Here is a 27,890-nt window from a genome sequence, read left to right as displayed (position 1 = left end):
TTCCTCTGTGCATGGGATTCCACAGGTAAGAATACTGGAGTGGGTTACCATGCCTTCCTCCAGGAGATCTTCTCAACCCAGGGATCGAACCTGTGTGTCTTGTAAGTCTCCTGCTTTGGCAGGAGGGTTCTTTACCACTAGTGTCACCTGGGAATCCTAGTAGTTTTTCAATTTTATAAATTTGCCACATCCTTTTCTGTTGAACAAATGTTTATTGAATAGTTGCACGATCAAGAAACCAAGAGTAGTTTGAGTTTCATCATATTCAGGATACTTGGTATGTTTTGTTAGATTCTAAGTTTGACAATTTCATTACTTATTCACTGATTTGGCAAATTTTTTTCAGGGTCCACTATCTCTTGTTTTCATTGCCACCATAATGTAATTGGTTATTTAATAAGTACAGTTATTTAATTAAGTATGTATATTCATATACATACCATTCATATTCATATGAATATGAATATTCATATCTACCTACATACTCATATCTACCTACACCCATAATGCACTAGTCTGCCATTTCTGCAATACCACTGAGGAAGCAAAATTCCCAGAAAGGAATCTTCTCTTCTTTCTCATGGGTCTGCTGTGGAGCTAGGAGAGCTCTACTCTGGGCTATGCTGTGGCTCAGACGCGCTCTCGTATCTCATCTTCTGACCAGCGGCTTCTTGGAACACGCTTTTCTCCTGGCAGGGGAGCAGCACAGGACACCCAAGCAAGACGCTGGAGCGTGCAAGAGCGCTGCGTCCTGCCCTCTCTCACTCGGCCGGGAAAGACAGGCTGCACCGTTAAGCCCCAGAGAATGCAGCGAGCAAGGCTGCCCGGCGCATGCTATGGGCCGGCACCTGGTGGCAGAGGAGTGAGAGCTGGAAATAACTGACCGTCTATTTTTGCAGACAGCTGCCTGCAAGCCAGGAAGAGAGTTCTCACCAGAAATCAAATAAATCAACACCTTGATTTGAACTTTCTATCCTCCAGAACTGTGAGAAAATAAAAAATTTTTTTTTTGTTTATACCACCCAATGTGCGGTATTTTGTGTGGCTGCCCAAGGGGACTAGGGCAAGGTTTGATTTTCACATTCCTCATCCAGTCCTTTGCAGGCTTCCTCAGAATGACCACATGGGCAGACTTGTTGCATAACCCAGTTCTACCAAAAATGTTAGTGTCATTGATAAACTTTTCTCACCACTTCTAGAAAAGACCATATTTTTCATGTATATAAGATGTCTGTGTGGGGTGCTCAATCATGTCAGACTCTTTGCAACCCCTTGGACTGTAGCCCACCAGGCTCTTCTTTCTGTCCATGGAATTTTCCAGACAGGAATACTGGACTGGACTGTTGGTATGCCTACCATTCAAACACATGTGTGAGGATAATCGCATTGTCTCACTGTATGATTCTATATGCTCACGTGAGCCCACTGTTGTTTAGATTTGATAAACTCGTAAAGCTTAAGAGTAAAAGGAACTCTATTGGCCCTACTTGATCCAAGACAGCTTGCATGCTTATCTCTTTTTAATCTTCATGACCAGCTTGCAGGTAGGTTATATTATATTATACTATACTATAGCCTTGGAAACTAAGGGTCACACCTTCCCCAGGTTGTAATTCCTCCTGGAGCCAGGATCGCAATGTAGGCTTTCAGGGTTTTTTAAATCCACTAGATTACTCAGTCTTCCAAAGTTCAGGGTGATGATCACAGGGCCCCAGTGCCTGGCCTGCATGTGGCTGTGCAAGCACACGTTCTTCTTAACTTGGGGATGATAGAGGTTATGACTGATGACGTTTTGACTGGCTAGCAATTGTTTGCAAAGATTTAAAACAGTGGAATGTTTGTATTTTTATAAGTTCCCAATTTTCCTATAGCTATACTAATATAGATATGTAATTACTTAATTGCTAAAAAAATCAATGAATTTCATGTTTAATGACTATATATTTCAGGATATCTGAATATTGAATTATTTTTTGCTGTCTGACAATGACCTTAAATCTGACTGATATCTGGCTTCAAGCATTACATGGGTCTGTTAAAAGTGGCATTTAAAGAACAGATTTATTGTTTACTGATGAAATATTTCCTCTTATGTGAGTATAGTACCTAGTTGTTCATTTTTGACTTTTTGTCTAAGGTCAAATGTAGTATCAATTTAAAATTTTATAAATCCCTGTCTACAACTCTGTCTTCCCATAACCATGATGATCTACAAGGCTGCCTCCATCTCTCATTTCAATATGTGAAAGTTCTATTAGACTTTTAGGTGACAAACTGCTTGCAGCAGGAAGCCACAAAAAACAAATTAGAGAACTCCATAGCAGTGCTGGTAGGGGATTCTCACTGCCTGTCAAGTGGCAGAGTTTAAAATCAATTGGATTAAAAATAAATAAATAAAATCAATTGGATTATATAAAATGCATTTTTCAGCTCCAGCTCATGTTTCTCCTTTCCATGAAAAATAGGGAAATTGAATGCAACGTGGTTATGAAACAAGACTAGAAAAAAAAAAATGTATTGAAGAACTGAAGACCTTGTTTTAAGATCTAACATTTTAGAAATTTCCTTGTGTTATAGGTTCTGCACTGTTAAAATCAAGAGAAAAGCCTCCCTTTTAGAAATGGGATCAAAGTTTAGGGGAAGAAATTGTAAGTCATGTTTTCCCAGTACACAAACTAGCTTCTATTAAAAGTGATATACTTTTCCCAGCAGCATTAATTATTTGTAAGTGAAAGATTTTCCCTTTTCTTTTACTGATTTATTTCCTAAAGGTTAAGTACCTGGGCTTTTAATATTTTTGTTCTTCCTACACACCCACCAGCCCTTTGGTGTTTTTATGCACTTGAAAACTTCAGCTCTCATAAAAAGGAATGCATTTGAGTCAGTTCCAGTGAGGCAGATGAACATAGAGCTGGCTATAAAGAGGGAAGTAGAGAAAAACAAATATTGTATATTAACACACACACACATATATATATATGGAATCTAGAAAAATGGTACTAATGAACCTATTTGCAGGGCAGGAACAGAGACACAGATGTAGAGAACAGACTGTGGACACAGCAGGGGAAGGAGAGGGTGGCATGAATTGGGAGAAGAGCATTGAAATATATATATTACCATGTTGAAAATAGATAGTTACTGTTTAACACAGGGACAACCTGGAGGGGTGGTACTCTGTGACAACCTAGAAGGATGGGGCGGGGGGGAGGTGACGTGGGAGGGAAGATCAAGAGGGAGGCCGTGTGTGCATACTTAGGGTCAGTTCACGTGGTTGCATGGCAGAAGCCAACAAAACATTGTAAAGCAATTATCCTCCAGTTAAAAATAAATTAAGGAAAAATTGGCTCTAACATCTTCATGGATTATCCATATAACTCCAGCTCTAATGAAAGTGAAAGTCACTCAGTTGTGTCCACCTCTTTGTGACCCCTTGGACTACACAGTCCATGGAATTATCCAGACCAGAATACTGGAGGGAGTAGCCATTCCCTTTTCCAGGGGATCTTCCCAACCCAGGATCAAACCAGCTGAGCCACCAGGGAGGCCCTCCACTCTAACTTCTCTATTATTATTAGCCTAATGTCTTTAATTATTTGCTATTCACAGTATCTTCAAAATTTGGAAAGGACTACCTCAAGGCTGTATATTGTTACCCTGCTTATTTAACTTCTATGCTGAGTACATCATGCAAAATGCCAGGCTGGATGAACCACAGGCTGGAATCAAGTCTGCCAGGAAAAATATTAGCAACCTCAGATATTAAGCTGATACTACTTTAATGGAAGAAAATGAAGAGGAACTAAAGAACCTCTTGATGAGGGTGAAAGAAGTGCAAAAAGCTGGTTTAAAACCCAACATTCAAAGAACAAAGATCATGGCATCCATCCCCATCACTTCATGGCAAATAGATGGGAAAAAAGTGGGAACAGTGACAGAGTTCATTTTCTTGGGTTCCAAAATCACTGCGGATGGTGACTGCAGCCATAAATTAAAAGACTCTTGCTCCTTGGAAGAAAAGCTATGATAAATATAGACAGCATATTAAAAAGCAGAGACATCACTTTGTCAACAAAGGTCCATATAATCAAAGCTATGTTTCTTTCCAGTAGTCATGTGTGGATGTGAGATTTGGACCATTAAGGAGATTGAGTGTCAAAGAATTGATGCTTTTGAACTGTGTTGCTTGAGAAGACTCTTGAGAATCCGTTGGATGGCGAGGAGATCCAACCAGTCCATCCTAAAATAAATCAGTCCTGAATATTCATTGGAAGGACAGATGCTGAAGCTGAAGCTTCAATACTTTGGCCACCTGCTGCAAAGAGCTAACTCATTAGATAAGACCCTGATGCTGGGAAAGATTGAGAGCAAGAAGAGAAGGGGACGATAGAGGATGAGATGGCTGGATGGCATCACTGACTCAATGGATATGAGTGTTATGCCCGATGTCTGAATCCCTGAGCGGGAAGAGAGAAGGCCTCCAAGACAATGCAACTCGCAAAAAGGGGAGTTTATTGCTGACTCGAGTCAAGGCTCCTGCCACATTCAACACAGTGGTGCGGGGTCAGAGAGAGCCCCGAGCCTAAGCTCTTACACAAATGTATAAGGTGAGCACACAACATTGGTAGTTGGTTTAAGCGGATTGGTTATAAGTTTGCAAAGCAATTTCATTGGTCAAACACACTCAAAGCTTTCGCGCGTGTGGGACTTTCCTAGGGGTTTCCGCCCCATTCCTAATTGGCAAACAGCAGTCAGTGTTAAGCTGATTGGTTGTATCCAGGTGGCCTGATAATCTTACCACCCAGAAGTAGGAAGGCCTACTCCTAATCTAAGCTGCCTGCCATGGCATTACTTCTGCTCGCCTCACAGAGTTTGAGCAAACTCTAGGAGACAGTGAAGGACAGGGAAACTTGGCATGCTGCAGTCCGTGAGGTGGCAAAGAGTCAGACACAACTTAGCATATGAACAACAGCAACAGGGTATCTTGGATTACCTATGTTGCCTTAAATTCAACATATCTTAAGACAATATCATGATATTGTATAATATTAGCATTTCCCCCAAAAGATGCAACATTAGTCTGTTTCACTATTATGCTTCCATTCTCTCAGTAATAGCTGGGAGTCATGTTTGACTCTTTCATTTTATTCCTTCCATACATTAATTACTTGCTTTATTGAATTTTTTTAGTTTAAAGTTCCCCCAACCATTTCCAATGCCACAGTCTTCTTACAGACTTTCAACATCTCTTCTACATTTGTTACCATTTTTCCTTTGTACCTCAGCTTTACGCATTCCAACCCATCCTACATATTAATCTTGTATTTCTCTTGCTGCAAAATATATTATTCACCTTGATCTCTTTAATCCAAAGTCATCAATGTTTCTCCACTTCCTTGATAATAAAGCTTACTCTAATTACTTTGCCTAAAATTCTTCTAAAAGCACATTTCCTATTTTTCCTTCCAACCTTGTGTCTTGCTACTTCCCTACACAGTCTTTTTTAGTTGATTCATTATTTCCTGGACATGCCATACAGAAACAACTTCAATTGTGTGATTTCCACATCTTAAATTATTTTCCATATTTTTCATAGGTCCCCAACTCCTGCAATCTTCTATAATGACCTCTCTCAAACCCCACTGTGATTCCTTATTTTCAACTTCTATACCACTTACCATCTGTTATAGGTCTTCAGCACAAAGAAAATCGCTAACAATACACCTGATCTTCTGTCTCTCCATGTGTATTGAAATACTCTGGAAGAAAGGCCTCTTTGTTTCCTATCACCTACTGCAATGTTGTGTTCTAAATATATTAGTCTAATAAATATTTAATGGCAGAAAGTGAAGAGGAACTAAAGAGCTCCTTGATGAAAGTGAAAGAGGAGAGAGAAAAAGCTGGCTTAAAACTCAAGATTCAAAAAATTAAGATCATGGCATCCAATGCCATCACTCCATGGCAAATAGATGGAGAAACAATGGAAACAGTGACAGAATTTATTATCTTCAACTCCAAAATCACTGCAGATGGTAACTGCAGCCATGAAACCAAAAGACGCTTGCTCCTTGGAAGAACAGCTATGACCAACCCAGACAGCATATTAAAAAACAGAGACATTACTTTGCCAACAAAGGTCCATCTAGTCAAGGCTATGGTTTTTCCAGTAGTCATGTATGGATGTGAGAGCTGGACTATGAAGAAAGCTGAGCGCTGAAGAATTGATGCTTTTGAACTGTGGTGTTGGAGAAGACTCTTGAGAGTCTCTTGGACTGCAAGGAGATCCAAACAGTCCATCCTAAAGGAAATCAGTCCTGAATATATTCATTGGAAGGACTGATGCTGAAGCTGAAACTCTAATACTTTGGCCACCTGATGTGAAGAACTGACTCATTGGAAAAGACCCTAATGCTGGGAAAGATTGAAGGCAGGAGGAGAAGGGGATGACAGAGATTGAGATGGTTGGATGGCATCACTGACTCAATGGATATGAGTTTGAGCAGGCTCTGGGAGTCGGTGATGGACAGGGAAGCCTGGTGTGCTGAAGTCCATGGGGTTGCAAAGAGTCGGACATTACTGAGCAACTGAACTGAATAAATATTTCCTTGTTTTTGCTGAAAATGATTGTAGAGATGATATTTGCTATGTCAGCACATGCTTATCCCTGGGTTAGGAAGATCCTCTGGAGAAGAAACTGACAACCCACTCTAATATTCTTCACTGAGAAATTCTATGGAGAGAGGAGCCTGGCAGGCTATTGACCATGGGGTCACAAACAGCTGGACTTGACTTAGCAACTAAACAGCAACAAGAACATGTCTGTCATTGGAAACACTTTCCTGGCAAATAGTCTTGAGTCCCTCCCATATCCAGGCTCATCACTACCTCATATTTGACCTGAACCTGAGTTGAACTTTGCATAATTTAAGATTTAGATAATCAGAGGAAAGAAGAATATTCTTAAGAAATATCTTAAGAAATAAAACAGCATATGCTAAAGTATAAGAGAATGGACAGTGGTGGGTGAGTGGAAAATCAGCATAATGTGAGTAGAGAAGTGTCCATGGTAGAGTCCTGCCCACTGAAGGAAATTCTAAAATGCCAGCTCTAGAAAGGCGAGAGAGTTCCCAGTGGGAAAGTCTGAAGGGGGAAATGATGCGCAAAAAAATTGTTTAAAATGTGCACCAATGTTTAAAAAATGTTTACCTGAGAAATAAAGAAAATTATCTTGAAAAGGGTTCCCTGGTGGCTCAGACAGTAAAGAATCTGCCTGCAGTGCAGGAGACCTGGGTTTGATCCCTGGGGTGGGAAGACCCTCTGGAGGAGGGCATGGCAGCCCACTCCAGTATTCTTGCCCAGAGAATCCTCAGGGACAAAAGAGCCTTGTGGGCTACAGGCCATGGGGTCACAAAGAGAAGGAGATTAAGGTGAGTGATTAAGCACAGATCGTGAAAATAAAAGATAAAAATTCTGGACAACAATTATATATGAGAGGGGAGTAACCAGATTTAAAGCATTCTGTAGTCATAATACTGTTTGACGACAGAAAGGATAATATTTAATATCATTAGATATACAAAGGACTATGATTTAAGTGTTGGTTGCTCAGTCGTGTCTGACCCTTTGCAACACAATGGACTGTAGCCCACCAGCTCTGTCCCTGGAATTCTCTCCAGGCAAGAACAATGGAGTGGGCAGCCATTCCCTTCTCCAGGGGATGCCAAGAGAAATGAAGCCAAATACATCAATAACCATATTAAACACAAATGACTAAAATTATTAATTAAAATAACCAAATTGTCACTATGGAAAGACAGTTACATACTCATCAAAATTATCACCCCTTTTTCTTGAGTACCAAGAGACTCCATACCCCAGATGCCTTCAAGCATTATTATTAGTCCCAGCCAATGAAATGTGAGAATAAGTACTGCTTCCAAGTCTTTCCCACAAAAATCTCGCACATGGCTATTTTCATCCTTTTTCGTCATCCACTTTCTACCACGGTGACATAAAGGCATTAGAGCATAGCCATGTGGAGGAGAGTCCACCATAATCTGAAAGGTGAGTGAACTGCTGAATCTACTATACATGGGGAGGAAGGAAGGCAGGGAGAGAGGGAAAGAGGCAGGGAAGGAGGGCGGGAGGAAGGCAGAGATTCCAGCCACTCTTTGCAGACTGGCTCTGTGCTGGGGATACGCTTTCAAAGCTTTGTCGTTGCTCAGTCGCTCAGTCGTGTCCGACTCTTTGTGACCCCATGAACTGCAGCACGCCAGGCTTCCCTGTGCTTCACCAACTCCTGGAGCTTGCTCAGACTCATGTCCACTGAGTCAGTGATGCTTTCAGAGCTTAGCCAGGTCCTTTATGATTCTGCCACAACCTTCGCTTTCGGCTTGTGCTAAGCCTGGAACTTAGGGAAAGCGTCGGGTCTTCTCGCTCTTCCTGCCGTGGACTTATACGTGGTTTTCTAAATGTCTGGTGTATGACAGTGCATTTCAGAGCCCTAATTCCCCATCAGAACTCTCTCCCCAACTTTTTCTTCCACACTTCCCCAGAACATCTCTGTTCTTTGCTACATCTGTACTCTATTTTCTCAAATAGCTAGTTATTCATTTGCCTTACAGTGTTACAACGAATATCCTCTGCATAACAACTTTTCTGCTCTGAGAGTGTTCCTAGTTAAATAAAACAAAGCAAGTGCCTGTCTCAGTCCTTTAGACAGCCCCCAAGCAAGTCAAAACAGGCAAACGTAATTCTTCATAATTCTGTTGATCCCCCTGGGCCAGGAATCATGGCCCACACTTGGAACGTAGGTTGTCCAAGTCCCAAGACCACCTCTAAGACGGGGAGCGGGTGGGGTATGGCAAGTAAAAATGCTGTAAAGCTTTCTTGATTTGGCATTTATTTGATTGCTGTTAACCATTAATTACTTTCCAGCCTTCTAAGTTGATTTTAATAGCTTCTGCTCAGTTTTTGGTGTTTCTGTAGAAGAGTGAGCCTTTGAAATTACCTACTGTATTATTTTCACCAGCATTCCAGAAGCATCATTCTGAATGCAATATTTGCAGGGAAACATTTCTGTAACTCTACAATGAGAGTGTTTTTAGTATAACCAGATTTTAATATCACAATGACCACAATGTTCTCCAATTACATGTACATCTGTATTAAAACATTTATTGTGTGTCTGTATTATTATAGAAATGGTTGCCAAATTATTCAAACAGAAGATTGGAATAAGCAGGTAATGAGCTATTTTGCTACCAGAAATGAGGCAGCCTGATTATGGAAGTGACGTAGAAACCCCCAAAACCCTGGGTTCTGGTCGTAGCTTATAGCTTAATGTGCTGTTTGACTCTCACCTAGCCCTTTTCTTTCTCAGACACTTCACTTGTAAAATGAAATTATTGGATTTCCTGATCTGAGAAGCCCTTCTCAGTTCTAATTTTCCATTGAGTGTCAGAATAGAAGATGCAATTCATAGTTTTAAGCTAAACATGCTTTACAACACATGATTTATTTAAGTGACAATGGAGCAAACTTATGTATAAATACACATGTAGTAGTTTGGGGAGAGAAGTACAAGGCATGTCTTCATACGCCTGTTATAGAAACTGGGGTTGAATACTAAATGTTGCCTTGTGTACATTCAACATGTTTTCTAGTAGTCTGCAATGAATATTTTATTTGAACTGTCAATATTAATTAAAAACAGGCCACATTTGCATTTACAAACATAGAAAAATATATAAATAACAAATTTTGAAAGATTTAAAGAAGTCAGTGGGTTTTTTAAGAGAGAGAACATGGAAATGTGGCCTCATTAAAGTTAACTGATATAAAATTAAGAAGCGAGCAAATGCCTAGTCACTTTCAATTTTTTTCTTATTTGAAATTGAACCTTTTATTCCATTTTCTGAAGTCCAAAAAGATGATTCTCAGATTTGTACAGATATGTAAAACTCTATGGGCTTTTCTTCCATGCTTATAATTTATCAGATAAAAGTGTGTTAACTTAGGAACTGAGCTCTGACTGCACAAAGTTCTACAGAATATGAGAGCTTCAAGCTTAACGGCAGTCTGCCAAAGAAAGTAATATATAAGTTATAGAATTTAGTGAGGAAATTGTTTATTTTCAAAACATTTTCTGAAAATATGTGCTTCTTATATAGGTAAGATTACACCTAAGGAGACTTTCTTAAGGGAAATAGATAACTAAAATCTTGTATTGCACATCAGTTTTGCTCACAGCTGGTATTAAATGTAGAATAGCATCAAAAAAGATCCCACCTTTATCACTCCAGTATAAAATGAATACCAGATTGGTGCTTGCTGCAAGATTTAGCCAAAAGTGAAGTTTTTTTAAAACACAAAATGGTATATAGTTTATTTAAATAGTAAGACAATGCACAAGAAAAGCAGTGATAGAGCTGGCTAATATAAGAGCGACCCATTTTTAAAGAATTCCTCTTATTAATATTAACAGACTCAGTTGTATGTCTATTTAGACCTCACAAAAATCATGCAAAGCAGTGTAATCACTATTTTACAAGTGAAGAAACCAAGGTTCCATGAGAGAGGGTCATTGTATGAGCATCAGCACACCATTTGACAGAAATCAGAACAAGGAAGTGCAGAGGGCCAGCCTGTGATCCCGGCCACACTGGCCGCTTGACTTTATAAAGTGCCTTTTTTTTTTTGAGCTTCAGTTCTGTACCCCCATCTATACAATGAGAGGAGCAGCACCAACTCTGTAGAATTGTTCTGAAAATTAACTAAAATTCCCATAAATGGCTTGATATATGGGAGGTACTTAGTAAGTGATAGTAGTTCTTATCAGAGCAGCAGAGAGAATAGTCAATCCCAGATTTTTTACCCAGAAAGCATTTTTAAGTATGCCACTTTGCTTCTTCACTTATAAACAAAGCAACAAACAAACAGAATCCCAGCTTTGCTGCCCACTACAAGGTCACATAGGTGGTGGCGAGATCGCTAGGCTTGTCACTGGCAAAAGTATATTCTCTTCTTAGCCGGTTCCCATAGGAGTTAAACATCTGTGTATGCTTGGAAACTTAACTTCTCTAAGACATTAGTTCTTGTTCTGTAATAAGAGGCTATAATAGGATTTTCCTTGGCCACCTAACAAAGTTATTATAGGTGTGAAATAAATGTAAGAAATATTAAAATACAAGGTATATAAAATAAGGAATTATTATACAATTATCATAGTTACATAATTGTTTTCAATTTATGAAAATTATACATTTTTCACTTAAATTTGAGACTAAATATGAACTAACCAAATATGAGAACCAAAATAAAAAGCATTCATTTCGCTAAGTGACCTTTCTTAAGTGTACTCAGCTACTGGTAAGAGTCACGTTTATTGAGTGCTTACATGGGCAAGCACTGCTCTAAATGTTGTTCTAAATGGTTTATATGTATGTGTTCATTTAATCGTATGCACATACCCTTCTAAAAACCCGAGTATTTAGCTTTCTCTTATAAAATATCAGTGAAACTTGGTAAGAGTTGTATATTGTAGCATGCAATGGCTTGTTGCATCTAGGTAGTAGTTTGAGGATCCAGAGTTGGGCCTGATTTATTCGTCCTATTGAGGTTACTTTACAAATTGACTTCAAAGGGGCACCTTTCTTTACATGAGCCAAGGTCTTTCTCACTCTCCTTCTAGAGTCCATCAAGGCAGATGCTGATGGGTCACAGAGAGGTTCTGCAGACACATGAAGCAAGCGCCTGAGAGCCCAGTCAAGGTCCCCAGCGTCAGTCTGCTTTGATGACAACCTTCTGGCTGAACGACAATGAATCCCAATCACAACTAAATCTATCTTCAGGATTGCAACCACAGGCTTAAACTGCTGGGCCACTTTAAAAAGATTAGGTTCTGCAATTTGAAACTGTGTACTATCAGAGTAAAGTATTAACATTGGCTATCAAACATGATTTTTATAAGTTATAAGGCAGTTTGAAAAAAATTTTCTAAATGTAATTTCACTATAATGGAAGCTAGACATACTTATTCATACTTAGACAAGTTCCTGAAGGTCAAATGAATTGTTTTTTCTACTGTGAGAATATGGCCTCTTTTAACTCAGCAGCTTGGGAAAATCAAGACAAGGATTTAATCTCCTATAGTCCAAGGGCAAAATATGATTTAGTAAATTTTTAATGGGGTAAAAACATGGGAAATCTCTTCTCATTAGATCAACAGAGGTTGTACTATCTATATTCTTGCCTTAGTAATTGCCTCTATGCCCATCTGTCCATCACTCATATTTTGGATTTCCATCATGCACAAGATACATACAGAGATCTAAGTGCTGAGAGGTTCAAACAAGAAATTCAATGCCCTGCTTTTCAGAGATCTGTTAAGGCATAGATTGCACTCTCTTGATGATATGATTTCACAGTTTTTCAATGTGAGTTCAGTGTTCAGAAAATTCTAATTACCTAGATACCATGGTATATCGATATTATTTTGTCTAATTAATAGAATATATCACTACTTTTGTTATGGCTCTTAACATTCGTATCTTTAATATTTATTTATTTACATAAATAAATATTTTTAGTTAGTTCATTTATTAGCCTGCAAGCAGAAGGTGATTCATTTTTGTAGTTCCTAAAACAATTATCCCAATGTGCATTGGAGATACTAAAAAATGATTTACTCAATTAAAGAATGAAAAAAGAAACTAACTGAATTTAGGTTAAATTTGTTGCTAGTAATATAATATTTATTACTGCTAGTACTTAATTCTTCGAAGATCATTTTTAAGTATATAAATTAAAATTTTAACTTATAACATTTTCCTAACATCAGGCTCTAAATGTGAAATATTTTTCAAGCTTGAATTTACAATGCAATTATTTTTAATAAATAATTGATCAAAGCACACATAATGGCAAACTTAGAAAAAAATTATGCTCAAATGAAAATTTATTGACAATGCATCTACTAATGAGATGGATGGAAGATTATGATACCTGGATGACTGGAGACTTCCTTTGATATTTTTAGTTACTCTTTAGTTTGGTATTTTCATACCATTACACATCATGTAGTACTACTCAGAATGGATAATAGTTTGGGCTTTCTGTTGTTTTTATTTTTTTTAATCCAAAGTCTACTCATTTTATTTAAGACTGATGAGTTTTTTATTTGATCTGAAGAAAAGCTGGAGTATTGGGCTGATGAGTCTAAAATTTCAGGGGACTCCCCTGGTGGTCCAGTGGTTAGGACTCAAGCGCTTTAGCTGCCGATGGCATGGATCTGATTCCTGGTCAGTGAATTAAGATCCTATGAGCCACACAGTGTAACCAAAAAAACAAATAAATAAATTAAAAAAGAATAATAACTTTATGCCAGAAAAGCTAGGAAAAGTTTTGTGAGGATGATTTTCAATATGGCAAACATGGTGAACAACATATAAATCTGGTTGAATATGAGGGCAAATTTTACAGATTGTTTCATGTGAATCAAGAAGTAAATTTTTTTCCTAAAGGCAGTTCATCTATTTTCTCATATATTCACAAAATTATGATTAATTTTTCATTCAATTAACAGGAAATTATTACCATGGAAATTTGTTTTCAGTCGCTCAGTCACGTCTGACTCTTTGTAACCCCATGGACTGCAGCACACCAGGCTTCACTGTCCTTCATCTCTCGGAGTTTGCTCAAACTCATGTTCATTGAGGTGGCGATGCCATCCAACTATCTCATCCTCTGTCACTCTTCTCATTTTTTCCAGTGAGTTGGCTCTTCGCATCAGGTAGCCAAAGTGCTGGAGTTTCAGCTTCAGCATCAGTCCTTCCAGTGAATATTCAGGGGTGATTTCCTTTAGGATGGACTGGTTGGATCTCCTTGTGGTCCAAGGGACTCTCAAGAGTCTTCTTCAGCACCCACAGTTCAAAGGCACCCACATTATTCGGTGCTCAGCCTTTTTTATTGTCCAGCTCTCACATCCATACATGACCACTGGAAAAACCATAGCTTTGACTATACAGACCTTTATAGGCAAAGTAATGTCTCTGCTTTTCAATATACTGTCTAGGTTTGTCATTGCTTTTCTTCCAAGGAGCAAGCACCTTTTAATTTCATGACTGCAGTCACCATCCACAATGGAAATAACAATCCTCAAAAACATGCACAGACCTACCTACACTTTTTGATCAAAGAACACCCAAAATTATTTTGTAGCACATTTACTTTTCATATAATTCCCTGGTGGCTCAGATGGTAAAGGATCCGCCTGCAACACAGGAAACCTGGGTTCAACCCCTGGGTTGGGAAGATCCCCTGGAGAAGGGAATGGCAACCCACTCCAGTATTCTGGCCTGGAGAATCCCATGGACTGTAGAGTCCATGGGTTCACAAAGAGTCAGACACAACTGAGTGACTTTCACTGTCATATAATGGAGTGCTGTAAATGTTACAAAAATAGATGGTAGAAATCTCTTGGGGGAAATGCTAGGTTTTGGTAATCATTGCATTTTTTCAACAGAGTCACAGAGAAGCAAGCCCAGTGTCCATATTGGCTCTATTTTCTAAACTTTATTTTCTGATCTTAGAAGTTGACTTAACAACTATTGAGGCAAAATCATTTTGCCTCAAACAGTTCCTTTTTGCATTTATGTGTAGTAGTGCATTTATCTTTTTCCAGTTATATTGAGATACAATTGACATACAAACTTCCTTTGCTTTGTGAAAGTCTGCTTTCTGCCACTTTGCTTTTATAAAAGACCTACCTGTTTTCACTAACTGAAAGAAATTCAAAGAGCATTTTTACTTTTATGAAAAATAGCATTTGTTTTGCAAGAAACCGTTATAGAGGCAGCATGCACCATGAGCCTTAAGAGCAGCACTGCCAAGCTCCTTCCCCCCGAACCACACTCGACATCTCAGCAGCTTAACATCAAGCCTCCATTGCTTTGGACTGTCTGTGAGCATCTGTGTTTCATCTTGATATATTCTGTGCATCCGTTAGCAAAATGTGTCCTAGGGTAACTGATTGCTTCTTTGCTTTATGCGATTTTGGCTTTTAAAACATTTCACAGGAATGCTCTACTTTTGGATAGTGGCGAAAACCTGTATAATATTGTAAGTTTAAGTAAAAAAACATGATATTTGAGACACATATATTGTGAAATGATCATCACAATACTGTTAGTTAACATCTCAATCCCCTGACATAATTACCATTTGTTTTTTGTGATGATAACATTTACCATCTACTCTCTTAGCCACTTTCAAGTATATAGTACAGCCTTATTAACTATAGTCATCATGCTGTACAATAGTCCCCAGAACTTACTCATTTCGTAACTATAAGTCTGTGCCTTTTGACCAACATATTCCAATTTCCACCACCTCCTAGTTTCCATCTCCTTGGAAACTACCATTCTGCTCTGTTTTGTGAATTCGGTTGTTCAGATGCCACATATAGGTGATACCATTCAGTAGTTTTTCCCCCTTGTTTCACTTATCATAGTGCTCTTGAAGTCCATAATGACACAAATGACAGGGGTTACTTCTTCCTCATAGAGTCTGCCTCTACATATATATACCACATCTTTATTCACTCATTTATAGAAAAGCACTTGGGTTATTTCCGTATCTTGTCTATTTCGAAAATTGCTCTGATGAACCTAGACTGCAGATCCTGATTTCATTTCCTTTGGATATACACCCAGGATATATACTCTGATATTTTGGGATCATATAGTGACTCTAGTTTAATTTTTCAAGGAACCTCAATACTGCTTTCCATAGTTGCTATACTAATCTACATTCCCACCAATTGTGCACAAGGGTTCCCTTTTCTCTGCATCCACCCCAGCATTTATCATTTTTTGCTTCTAGCATAATAGCCTTTCTAAGAAATGTGAGCTATTGTGGTTTCAACTTTCACTGTGGTTTTAACTTGCATTTTCCTGATTAGTGATGTTGAGCATGTTTTCATGTATCTATTGACCATTTGTATGTCTTCTTTGGAAATGTATCTGTTCAGTTCCTCTCCTCATTTTTAATCAGATTGCTTGGTTTTGGGTTATTTAGTTTTATGGGATATATATATATATATGATATTAACCCCTTATCAGACACATGATTCACAAATATTTTCTCCCATTTTGTAACTTGCTTTTTCATTTCGTTGACTATTTCTCTTGCTGGGTAGAATCTTCTTCTTTGAAGTCTTGAAGTCTCTGTAGCTGTCTTCAGATAATAGGTAGGTCACCTCCTCTAATTGTTACCGATTTAATTTCTGGAGAGAAGTCCCTTCCTGCAGCTCCGCTGGAGATTCCGAGGCTTTCTCAGACCTCCTTGGGGTAAGCCTGGTCCTCGCTTCTCACTCCTTCTTCTGCAGAGAGCCGGGTGCCTTCTCTCTATCCTGCAACACCCCAGCCATGTGCCCACAACCTCCCGTTTGCTTTCCCGAGGCCAGAGCCAAAGCTGAAGCCTGTGGGCCGTCTCCGGCCCACAGACTCAGTCAGCTTTTCGCGCACGTTTACTAGTCCTCTGCTGGGTTTGGGGTTTGATTTTGACTCTTACCATCTTGTTGTGGCTTCTCCTTTGTCCCTGGACATGGGGTATTTTTTGTTGTTGGTGGTGGTGGGTTCCAACATCCTCCCGTGGGTGGTTGTTCAGCAGCTAGTTGCAGTTTTGGTGTTCTCCCAGGAAAAGATGAGAACACGTCCTCCTGCTCCACCTTCTTGACTAACACCCATTCTGTACAGAGCTCCAATCTCCGTCCCCCAAGGTCTGCAGCGTCTTCTGAGCTTTGCTGCCTGCGTGGGTGCGGGCGGGCCCAGTGCCCGGGGAGACAGTGCGCGGCCGGCCGGCAGGGAGGCCGCTGAGGGGAGCAGGAGGGGAGAGAGTCCGTGCAGTCGAAACCGTGGTTTTCCCAGTACGCAGGTACCAATGTGACAGTCAGACTCTAAGGAAGGCTGAGAGGTGAGGAACTGATGCTTTTGAACTGTGGTGCTGGGGGAAGACTCCTGAGAATCCCTTGGATAGCAAGGAGATCAAACCAATCAGTCCTGAAGGAAATCAACCCTGAATATTCATTGGAAGCACTGATGTGAAGCCCCAACAGTGTGGCCACCTGATGCGAGGAGCCCACTCACTGGAGAGGAGCCTGATGCTGGGAAAGACTGAGGGCAGGAGGAGGAGAGGGGGTGACCGAGGGTGAGATGGTCGGATGGCATCACCGACTCGGTGGACGTGAGTCTGAGCGAACTCAGGGAGATGGCGAAGGTCAGGGGGGCTGGCGCGCTGCGGTCCACGGGGTCTCACGGAGCTGGAGACGACTGAGTGACCAACAGCTCGTCATGTCCAAAGCGTGCTCTCCTGCCCTCAGGGGTGTCCGCGGGAGCCAGCCGGCTCGGGGCAGCGTGGGGCCGGGTGGGCACGCAGAGCCCTGGGAGTGTCTTCGGCCATTTGGCAGGCTCCCTAGGGGAGACTTCCCCAGGGCTCATAAGTGAGCTGCTCAGTGGAGTCCTTGATGCAGTTAGTAGGATCGGCCTCCCTTTAAAAGCCTCCTGAGAGTCCTGTCTAGAGTTCTCCGGCCTCTTCCTGACCCCCAGTCATGCCGCTCAGGACTCAGCATCAGGGAGAGCGGGGCGGGCCTCTGCGGCGGCTTCCTGCGGAGCTGGGCGGCTGGGCTCCCCGCCCTGCGCTCACTTTCCCTGCAAGAGAATCGCAGGTCCAGATGGTCCTTGGAGCTGCGCTGTGCTGTCTTGAGGGGTGCATGGTAAATAAGTCTGTTCCACTGTCCTCTCCATTGTCCAAACTCAATTTTTTTTCTTTCTTTTTTTCTTTTTTTTGCTCCTGCGGTGTGCTAAAACTTCTCAGCTAGATATCTGGATTTCTATAAAGGCTCTCTCATCCACCAGTGACTTCCTGGGGCAGTGTTCTCCAGGGGCACCCAGACGCAGCCAAGAGGGGCTGGAGCTGGTTTGAAGCTACTCCAGGGCCCACGGCTGGGCCCAAAGTCTGCGCCCATTACCCAACACTGCTGGACAAGCTTCCTCCGAGTCCCTTGGTGCTCAATCCCAGAAAGTCTCTTTTGTCCACGGAGAACTGTCAAATTGCTGTTGAGGGTGTGAGTGAGGGGTCTTATTTGGCCAAGTTGCTAATGTCACTGTGTGAAAGACCATCTATTTTTTGAAGGACACAGTTAGCGCTTACAACTCTAGACAAAGGAATGATTTGTAGGCAAGTGGAGATGCATGCTATGGAGCATGTCGTGGGAGCTCGGGCTCGAGGGTCTTATGAAGGTGCAATCCCCATGATCTTGGGGTCTTCAGCTTTATATACTCAGGAATAAAAAAATAAACCCAATGAAGGAGGCATTCTGCTGGGTGACTGGGTAATTTCATTTATTTCCATCCAGCAAATCTGTGAGGGAGGTGTTACCTCAGGCTGCATAGATTAAGAATGTGAGATTCCTATAGCTTGCCCACTACTCAAGGATACGTAGTGAAAGAAGCGGAAGATTTGGGATATAAACTTGGACTTATGCAACACTAAAGCCACTTTTCTGTTTCATGAAAAGCTGTATGCATGTGACTTGTCTGGGGTAGAATGGCCTCCAGGGGAGTGATGTCTTTTTCCTATCAAGAGGGAAAATAAAAGGATTTTTTTTCCTTTTTTTTTTTTAAAGGAGGAAAATCAAACAAGTAAGCCCTGTACTGGACAGCTGTGGCTTCCTCTTCAATTTGAGTTCTGTACCCAGCGGCCACCCAGTTTATCTGTACAGTGCAGTCTCTTCCCTAACGTACTGCCCTGGGCAGCCACCGCTGGGACTGTACATTAGAGTCTTCAGGCTCTTAATGGCCGGCCTGTATCTGGGGTTTCTAATTCCATGCACATGTATCAGCCATTTACTCCAACTAGAGTTTTAAACCCCTTCAGAACAAGGTTCACTTTTTTACTTACTAATTTTTAAAATCTTAGGGAGTTTATTTAACCTTTTTCTCAGCTTTCTCTTATAGCACTTCACAAATGCCATCGAGAAAGCTTCCATGGAGGCAACCAAGATCAGAATGACTTCTCCAAAATGGGCAAAAACTTAATTCGCTGCAATTTCTTTGCAATTTCAAGGCTATTTTCAAATTTACATGGGAAGCATAACTGGGTTGCAGAAAGGCAGAACATTACAGGCTGAACCTTCTTGGCAACTTTTGACAAGCATTTCTGCCACAATTAAGGCAGGACCTTAACTTCTAAAGTGTGGAAACAGAGTTGTGGAAAAGCACTGTGATCTCCAACATCGACCGAACACTTAGATAAAAGATTTTGTGCCATTTTGTGGTGCATCTGAATTCCAAAAGGGAAAAGAAAGACCTGGCTATCAAAATTATGAACACGGGCGCACTGGTCTAAGCAGTGGGAACAGAAAGGAAAACTAACTGTTGAAGAAGCCTGAAGAAATGACAAAGCTGCTGCTTGAAATTAATGGTCACCTACTCTTGGTGTGTCTTTTTTAACTAAGCCAAACCTCCATAGCTTAAAGCAATGTGTGTGACTGGTTCCTCACTTCCTTAAATAGCACTTGGTGAGTGATAATGTAACAACCCAGGGCACGGTGTGAACAGCCAACAAGAGAATCATTTAAACAAATGGATTTGTAAAACATGATTGTTTTAAGCCTGTCCGTATCAGGATGGCAGTTTGAATTAAACATAAGGTGACTTCTTTCACTGAATCAATAAGTGCAAATAACATTGCTCACAACCATGTTTTATTTCACAGACAAAAATGGTTCTTAACAGCTTTCTGAAGGCTATGCTTCAGCCACCTGCTGTTTAAATTGTTTGCTTTTTCTTGCAAAATTTGTTCTTTTGCAACGTTAAAACAGGCAGATTTGCAGTCAGCTCAATTGAGACTAGAGTCCAGGGATGTTTGAAAGGCTCTTTTCTTAATGAACACTGTACCTTCCTATACCCTTCCTACTGGCAGATCTGCACTGGGAAGAGCAGAGATGTCTGCCTGAATAGTTTGCCTAAAATTCTTACTAGTGCCAGCTGACTTGCAGCCAGAGGTAATTTCTACCACTTTCACAAAGAGAGTCATCTAGTGACCCACACGGATCACATGGAAACTGGTTTTACATAAACAGTTTATTGATAATTCATAGATTCCATAGTAATCCAGATTAGTAAGAAATTCGGGAAATAGAAGAGATCCACTCTGCCCTTGTCAATTGCTTCCATTTTGTGAAATAAAATCGGGATCATTATAACATTTTCCTTCATATTGTTATTGTGTGTGTTAGTCGCTTAGTCGTGTCTGACTCTTTCACACCCCATGGACTGTAGTTCATCAGGCTCCTTTAGCCATGGAATTATTTATCCAGACAAGAATAGTGGAGTGCATTGCCATTCCCTTCTTCAGGGGATCTTCCTGACCCAGGGATTGAACCTGGGTCTCCTGCATTGTGGGCAGATTCTTTACCATCTGTGCCACCAGTGAAGTCCAATATAGTTATTAGGTATTTTGAAAAGAGAAGTAGTGGCCTTGGGTGCAAACATGCCCACAGCTGTTTTCAGCTTGTAATGTTGAATTTCTTGAAGTATACTCCGAAAAGGGAAGATGAGCTAACTTAAAAGGTATTTATCATCTTTCTTTGGGTGGCCAAATTCATAGAAACAAGTTTTACTGATTTTCATATCTTATTCTAGTCTTCCATTTTTCTTAAAAATCTCAAAATGAATACCTGAAAGAATGAAGTTACTGACCTGATGACATCACTAGCGGAAAAGAAACAAAGCCCACCAGAGGGACTGCTTTTTCGACATTAATGCGCATCAGAGATGAATCATTCTCTGAGTGTTTGGTTTTTATGACCTGGAAGCAATGTGTGTTTTCTGCAGAGTATAATCAAGGCACTTAAAATTTAGGCTGAAAAATAAGTAGTATGATGAAACTGTCAGAGGATTAAAGAATAAAGTTAATACTCAGTTCATAAATATTTCATGAAGTTTGATGGAGTTCTTTTTAATAGCTGGTATTATTTTAGAAAGTTGAATAAAATCTTGAAAATTACATGGGAGAAATTCCACCACCCACTAAATAATCTTATCTCTTGTGGTTTCCCAGATGGCTTAGTGGTGAAGAATCCACCTGCCAGTGCAGGAATACAAGAGACGTGGGTTCAATACCTGGGTCAGGAAGATCCCCTGGAGAAGGAAATGGCAATCTACTCCAGTATTCTTGCCTGGGAAATCCCATGAACAGAGGAGTGTGGTGGGCTACATACAATACAGTCGAATACAGTGCAGAGTTGGACATGACCTAGGGGCTAAGCAACAACAGAAATCTTATCCATTCCCCTAAAAGAAACTCAACATTTAAGATTAAATTTAAAGTTTAGTTTTATATATATGAAATAAAATACATAGAATAAGACATATATAAAGTACATAGAATAAGACATGTATCTGGGGAAAATGGTGACTCAGTATGGTAGGAAGTATTCTAAGATAGGTTCCCTATAATTCCTGCCTTGGGTATTTAAGTCTTGAAAGATAACTTTCCCTTGAGTGTGTCTGAGGCCTGTGAATTCCTTCTGGCCAATAGAAATTGACAAAGATGAAGGGATTTTAAAGATGAATAAGGTTCCCAAATCAATTGATTTTGAATTAATCAAAAGGAATATTTTCCTGGGAAAGCCTGACTTAATCGGGTGAAGATCCTTAAAAGAGGATTGGTTCTCTTTGAGATGACTCGCATTGCAAGCTCAGTCAAGTAAGTAGCCACACTAAAGACTGCAACTTTCGAGGAACTACAGGCAGCTTCCTTACAGGCAACAGCCAGCAAAAATGCCGGCACCCTCATACAGTCACAAGGAGATAATTTCTGCCGACAACCTGAGTGGCCTTGGAAATGGATTCGTTCCCAGTCAAGCCACTAGATGAGAATGCAGCCCATTCAACAGACTGAGTGTTGCTTTTCAAGATAATAAATCATTAGAAGACCTGGTTAAGCTGTGCCCAGGCTCCTGACTCAGGGAAATTGTGAAATAATAAATGTGTGCCATTCTAAGTCACTAAGATTGTGCTAATTTATTATGTAGCAATAGAAAAGGCCTATACTTTTATAAGTATCCTTATATTGTCTGCCTCCAAAACATCTCCCTTCCCCCAGTCACATACATTGACACAATGGAACTCAATTTAAATGCCCACATGATTTTTTTTTTAAAGGAGATACTTTAGTTAGTGGTAGAAACTTTGGAAGTTACCAGTCATAAAACATAAAATTTAAGAATAAATACTACATGAGCTTTAAAAGGTCTTCTGTATTCAGAGAAAATAGCAAAAGACCATGTTTAGATTTTCTTCCTTTGAAAGAAGTGCACTGACATTGGAAATAAGAAAGGAGGATTTAAACATAGAGCTTAATTGAATGACCAGGTGCTGAAGTGAAGAAAGCAGGGGCGGGATAGGAAATTATTTTGTCACAACAGTAGTCAGTAACCACAGCAATTGTGTGGACACTAACGCTGCCTGTGACAGTTTCTGCCTCATGTGACAGAGATATCTCCCAACATGCAAAGCAAGACCAGGCAGACTCACCTTGAAACAATTTCAGGCTAGACTCAAACGGAACTTGACCCTTGTATACAGCCTTCACAAAAACAGTAAAGAAATAGTCATGCAGAGATGAACTCCCCCAACTTGGGATGACCCCAGCCAGTCAGTTCAGTCACTCAGTCGTGTCCGACTCTTTGTGACCCCATGGACCTCAGCACGCCAGGCCTCCCTGTCCATCATCAACTCCCGGAGTTTATTCAAACTCATGTCCATTGAGGCGATGGACCATCCAACCATCTCATCCTCTGTCATCCCCTTCTCCTCCTGCCTTCAATCTTTCCCAGCATCAGGGAATGAGTCAGCTCTTCGCATCAGGTGGCCAAAGTATTGGAGTTTCAGCTTCAGCATCAGTCCTTCCAATGAATACCCAGGACTGATCTCCTTTAGGATGGACTGGTTGGATCTCCTTGCAGTCCAAGGGACTCTCAAGAGTCTTCTCCAACATCACAGTTCAAAAGCATCAATTCTTTGGTGCTCAGCTTTCTTTATAGTCCAACTCTCACATCCATACATGACCACTGGAAAAACCACAGCTTTGACTAGATGGACCTTTGTTGTCAAACTCATGTCTCTGCTTTTTAATATGCTGTCTAGGTTGGTCATAACTTTCCTTCTAAGGAGCAAGTATCTTTTAATTTCACGGCCCAAGTCACCATCTGCAGTGATTTTGGAGCCCAAACATATAACGTCTCTCACTGTTTCCCCATGTATTTGCCATGAAGTGATGGGACCAGATGCCATGATCTTAGTTTTCTGAGTGTTGAGTTTTAAGCCAACTTTTTCACTCTCCTCTTTCACTTTCATCAAGAGGCTCTTTAGTTCCTCTTCACTTTCTGCCATAAGGGTGGTGTCATCTGCATATCTGAGGTTATTGATATTTCTCCCAGCAATCTTGATTCCAGCCTGTGCTTCATCCAGTTCCTCCCAAATTCTAGGTCTAGTGATTTACTCATGCTCCAGCTTAAAACTTGAAAGAAAATTATAGCAGCATCTAGAAGATTTTTCAGGGGACCCAAGGAGAATTCATGCCCACTATGTTAAGATAAATCCACATTGTATTTACCTTTCAAGAGTGAATGATAGGTAGGGTCAGAGGGCTCCCTCCATCATTGGATCCCTCCATTCTTACTGTGGCTTACAGAATCCTACCCACTAAGCCTTTCTGTTACTCCTTCTATCAGGAGTTCTGTCACATAACTTGTTTGACTTTATTCATTACTTTGTTTAATATTGAATATTTTCTTCTTTATTATCTGTTTCACTAAAAACATCAGCTTCAAGAAGAAAGCTTGTTAATGTCCTGTTTAACACTGAACATGCTTAGCACATAAGTGGTGCTCAATTACTATTATTTATTATGTAAATAAGTTTCAATTATGCATAGAAATAATATTTACTTACATATGATATACCACAGGCAGACCAGAACATTGAAACATTGAAAACTGAGCCACTATGATACATATTGGAATTTAATAGATTGCTAGGCTGAACACAGTTCAGATTGCTAACTACCTTATCTCATTCACTTTCCATTTGATTTGATGGACAGTTTAGCTATCTACTGGTATACGTGATATAGTAATGGGTATACTGTCAGAAATTAGATCCAGACCTGATTCTGGCAACAAAAAGGTACTGTCTTTTGAAATAAATCTGTACTTCCTCGAGTATCTATTTCTTTGTCAGAATATTCCAGTGAAATGAAATCATCTTACTTTACTCACAATACACCATAAAATAACTTTCCATGACAAAATAACTTTGGGAAACCCATAAAACCAAGCTTCCTGTTAGAGATATTCGATTAATATTTAACATATTAAAGGTCTCGAGAAAGCCAGAATAAGATAACCTTACATTTTTATTACCATCAATTATCTAAAATTATGTGAATATTAAACCTTTTACTTTTCTTTATAAAATTTCTAGGGCAGTGAATAATGCTTTTTGGTAATCCTGGACCACATAGTTTTTGGATTCTTTCAAATAATTTTCACATACAATGTGGTAAAAATATGTCATGGGCAAATTAGAAGCATTTGAAAATTCTGACAAAGTGAAGTGGTTGTATTTATATTAATAAATAAATGCATATAAATAGTATACTTAATAAAGAAAATATTTGCCTTGTATGATTGTCAACGCCATTTAAATAGTTTCTAAATATGAAAATATATCTTCCATGAGGAAAGTTTTCAATAAATCCTATAAAAGGAAGTAGATGAGCCCCAAATTTATGATTAACATGAAACAAAGCTATACATTTCTGACAAAAATTTAAAAAGAAAAACTCTTTGACTGAAAATTTTGTGAAAAAAAAATTTCTTTTTAAAAACTCTTGAATCAAAAAAGAAACCAAAATAAAAATTACATCATATATGAAATGGCTAAAATTATGCACACAAGAAAATCCAGAGCCTCAAACTAAGGAAACTAAGTAAAAAGATATGTTAATTAAAAAAGAAAAAAAGAAATTACACATTCCCCACCCAAGAAAGTTAGAAAAAGAATAAGCAAAATGAAACCAAAAAAATGAAGCAATAAATATGTAAGCAGAAATAATTAATCAATAATATAAAACAAATATACTCAGAATATGTACAATGAGATTCATGTTGTTTTTATGCCTGCTAACACAACAACCATTTTGCAGCCCGTGGATCAAGGGTCATTTTAACGTTCAAGTCTTATTATTTTAGAAATACATTGTATAAGGCTAAAGCTGCCATAAGTAGTGATTCCTCTAGTGAATCTGAGCGGAGTAAATTGAAAACTTTTCAGAAAAGGTCTACCATCCTAGATGCCACTTTCAGAACATTCCTGATTCATGGGAGGAGGTCAAAACATCAGCATTAACAAGGGTTTGGAGAAAGTTGATTCCAAAACCCTCATGGATAACGTTGAGGGGTTCAAGACTTCAGTCATGGCGGTTAACTGCAGAGGTAGCAAGGAAAACACGAGAACTGGAAGTGGAGCCGGAAGACACGGCTGCAACCTCATGATAAACATTTAATGGATAAGGAGCTGCTTCTGACGGATGAGCAAAGTGGTTTCCTGAAAAGAAATCTACTATTGGTGAAGATGCTATGAAGACTGCTGAAATGACAACAAAGGACTTAGAAATTACATCAACTTAGTTGATGTAGCAGTAGGGGTTTATGAGTATTGACTCCAATTTTGAAAGAACTTCTACCATGGGTAAAATGCTCTCAAGTAGCATTACCTGCTACAGAGAAATCATTTATGAAAGGAAGAGTCAATCTGATGTACCCAACTTCAACACTATCTTATTTTAAGAAATTGCCACAGCCACCCAACCCCAGTCTTCAGCAAACACCACCCTGATCAGGCTGCAGCCATCAACATCGAGGCAAGACCCTCCACCAGCAAAAAGATCAGAACTTGTTGAAGGCTCAGATGAAGTCTAGCACTTTTTAGCAATAAAGCATGCTAAAATTAAGATGTGCACATTTTTAGACATAATGTTATTGCACACTAAGTAGACTACAAAATAGTGTAAATATAACTTTCATATGCAGTAGGAAACCAAAAAGTTCATGTGACTTCATTGTGATGGTCTGGAACCAAACCTGCAGCTTCTCCCAGGTCTGACTGCATGCATTTATGTGTATGTCTTAGTCACCGTCCCTCGAAGCCAGTGACTGTCTTATTTTATTCTGTTTTCTAGTGACCTGCCACAAAGTTTGGCTCATTCTAAGGATTCAATTCATTTATTCATTCATTCAACAAACACATTTTTGAGTTTTAACCTTGGATAGTGCCTCTTGAGAAACCTGTATGCAGGTCAGGAAGCAACAGTTAGAACTGGACATGGAACAACAGACTGGTTCCAAATAGGAAAAGGAGTACATCAAGGCTGTATATTGTCGCCCTGCTTATTTAACTTATATGCAGAGTACATCATGAGAAACTCTGGGCTGGAGGAAGCACAAGCTGGAATCAAGATTGCTGGGAGAAATACCAATAACCTCAGATATGCAGATGACACAACCCTATGGCAGAAAGTGAAGAGGAACTAAAGAGCCTCTTGATGAAAGTGAAAGAGGAGAGTGAAAAAATTGGCTTAAAGTTCAACATTCAGAAAACTAAGATCATGGCATCTGGTCCCATCACTTCATGGCAAATAGATGGGGAAACAGTGGAAACAATGGCTGACTTTATTTTCTGGGCTCCAAAATCACTGCAGATGGTGATTGCAGCCATGAAATTAAAAGACGCTTACTCCTTGGAAGGAAAGTTATGACCAACCTAGACAGGCTATTAAAAAGCAGAGATATTACTTTGATGACAAATGTCCATCTAGTCAAAGTTATGGTTTTTCCAGTAGTCATGTATGGGTGTGAGAGTTGGACTATAAAGACATTTTATCACCAAAGAACTGATGCTTTTGAACTGTGGTGTTGGAGAAGACTCTTGAGAGTCCCTTGGACCGCAAGGAGATCAAACCAGTCAATCCTAAAGGAAATCAGTCCTGAATATTCATTGGAAGGAATGATGCTGAAGCTGAAACTCCAATACTTTGGCCACCTGATGTGAAGAACTGATTCATTTGAAAAGACCCTGATGCTGGGAAAGATTGAAGGGAGGAGGAGAAGCAGACAACAGAGGATGAGATGGTTGGATGGCGTCACCGACACGATGGATGTGAATTTGATCAAGCTCTGGGAGTTAATAATGGACAGGGAAGCCTGGTGTGCTCCAGTCCATGGGGTCTCAAAGAGTTGGACAAGACTGAGCAATTGAACCAAATGGAACAGCATCTAAAGCCTTGTGATCAGCCAGTTCTCTGTTGCAGTTCTTCCTGCCAAAGTGAGGAGAGCTCAGAGCAATCTGGGGAAGGATGTCCATCAGAATTCCAAGAAATTAGGAGAATACCACAGGTGGAGTGAAGTGTCGGTCATATTAAAGGACGGGGTTAGTGACTGAGTTGAACACCAGACTAGGCAGAGGAGCCAGTTCTAGAGCATGGACAAAATCTCCCCCAAGAAATGGCCAGTACGTCTGGGGGTTATAGGATGGCTTCAGAAGCAATCTCCTCAAGATTGGATATGTTTGTTTCTTTAGCATAATGTTTCTGTTTTAAGCATAATAACTAGAATCTCTTTAAAAATAAGTCCCATAAGCACGCATTCGAGTTGCATGGCAGAAACTAACACAACACTGTAAAGCGATTATGCTCCAATTAAAACAAATCAAAAAGCAGAACTCCCTTACCAACATGGTCACTCAGTCCATTTGCATGAGGAA

The sequence above is a fragment of the Odocoileus virginianus genome, chromosome 22 (assembly GCF_023699985.2).
Source record: "Odocoileus virginianus isolate 20LAN1187 ecotype Illinois chromosome 22, Ovbor_1.2, whole genome shotgun sequence".
NCBI classification, from domain to species: Eukaryota; Metazoa; Chordata; class Mammalia; order Artiodactyla; family Cervidae; genus Odocoileus; species Odocoileus virginianus.
The sequence above is the reverse complement of the archived record's forward strand: the minus strand, read 5'-3'. Positions refer to the sequence as shown.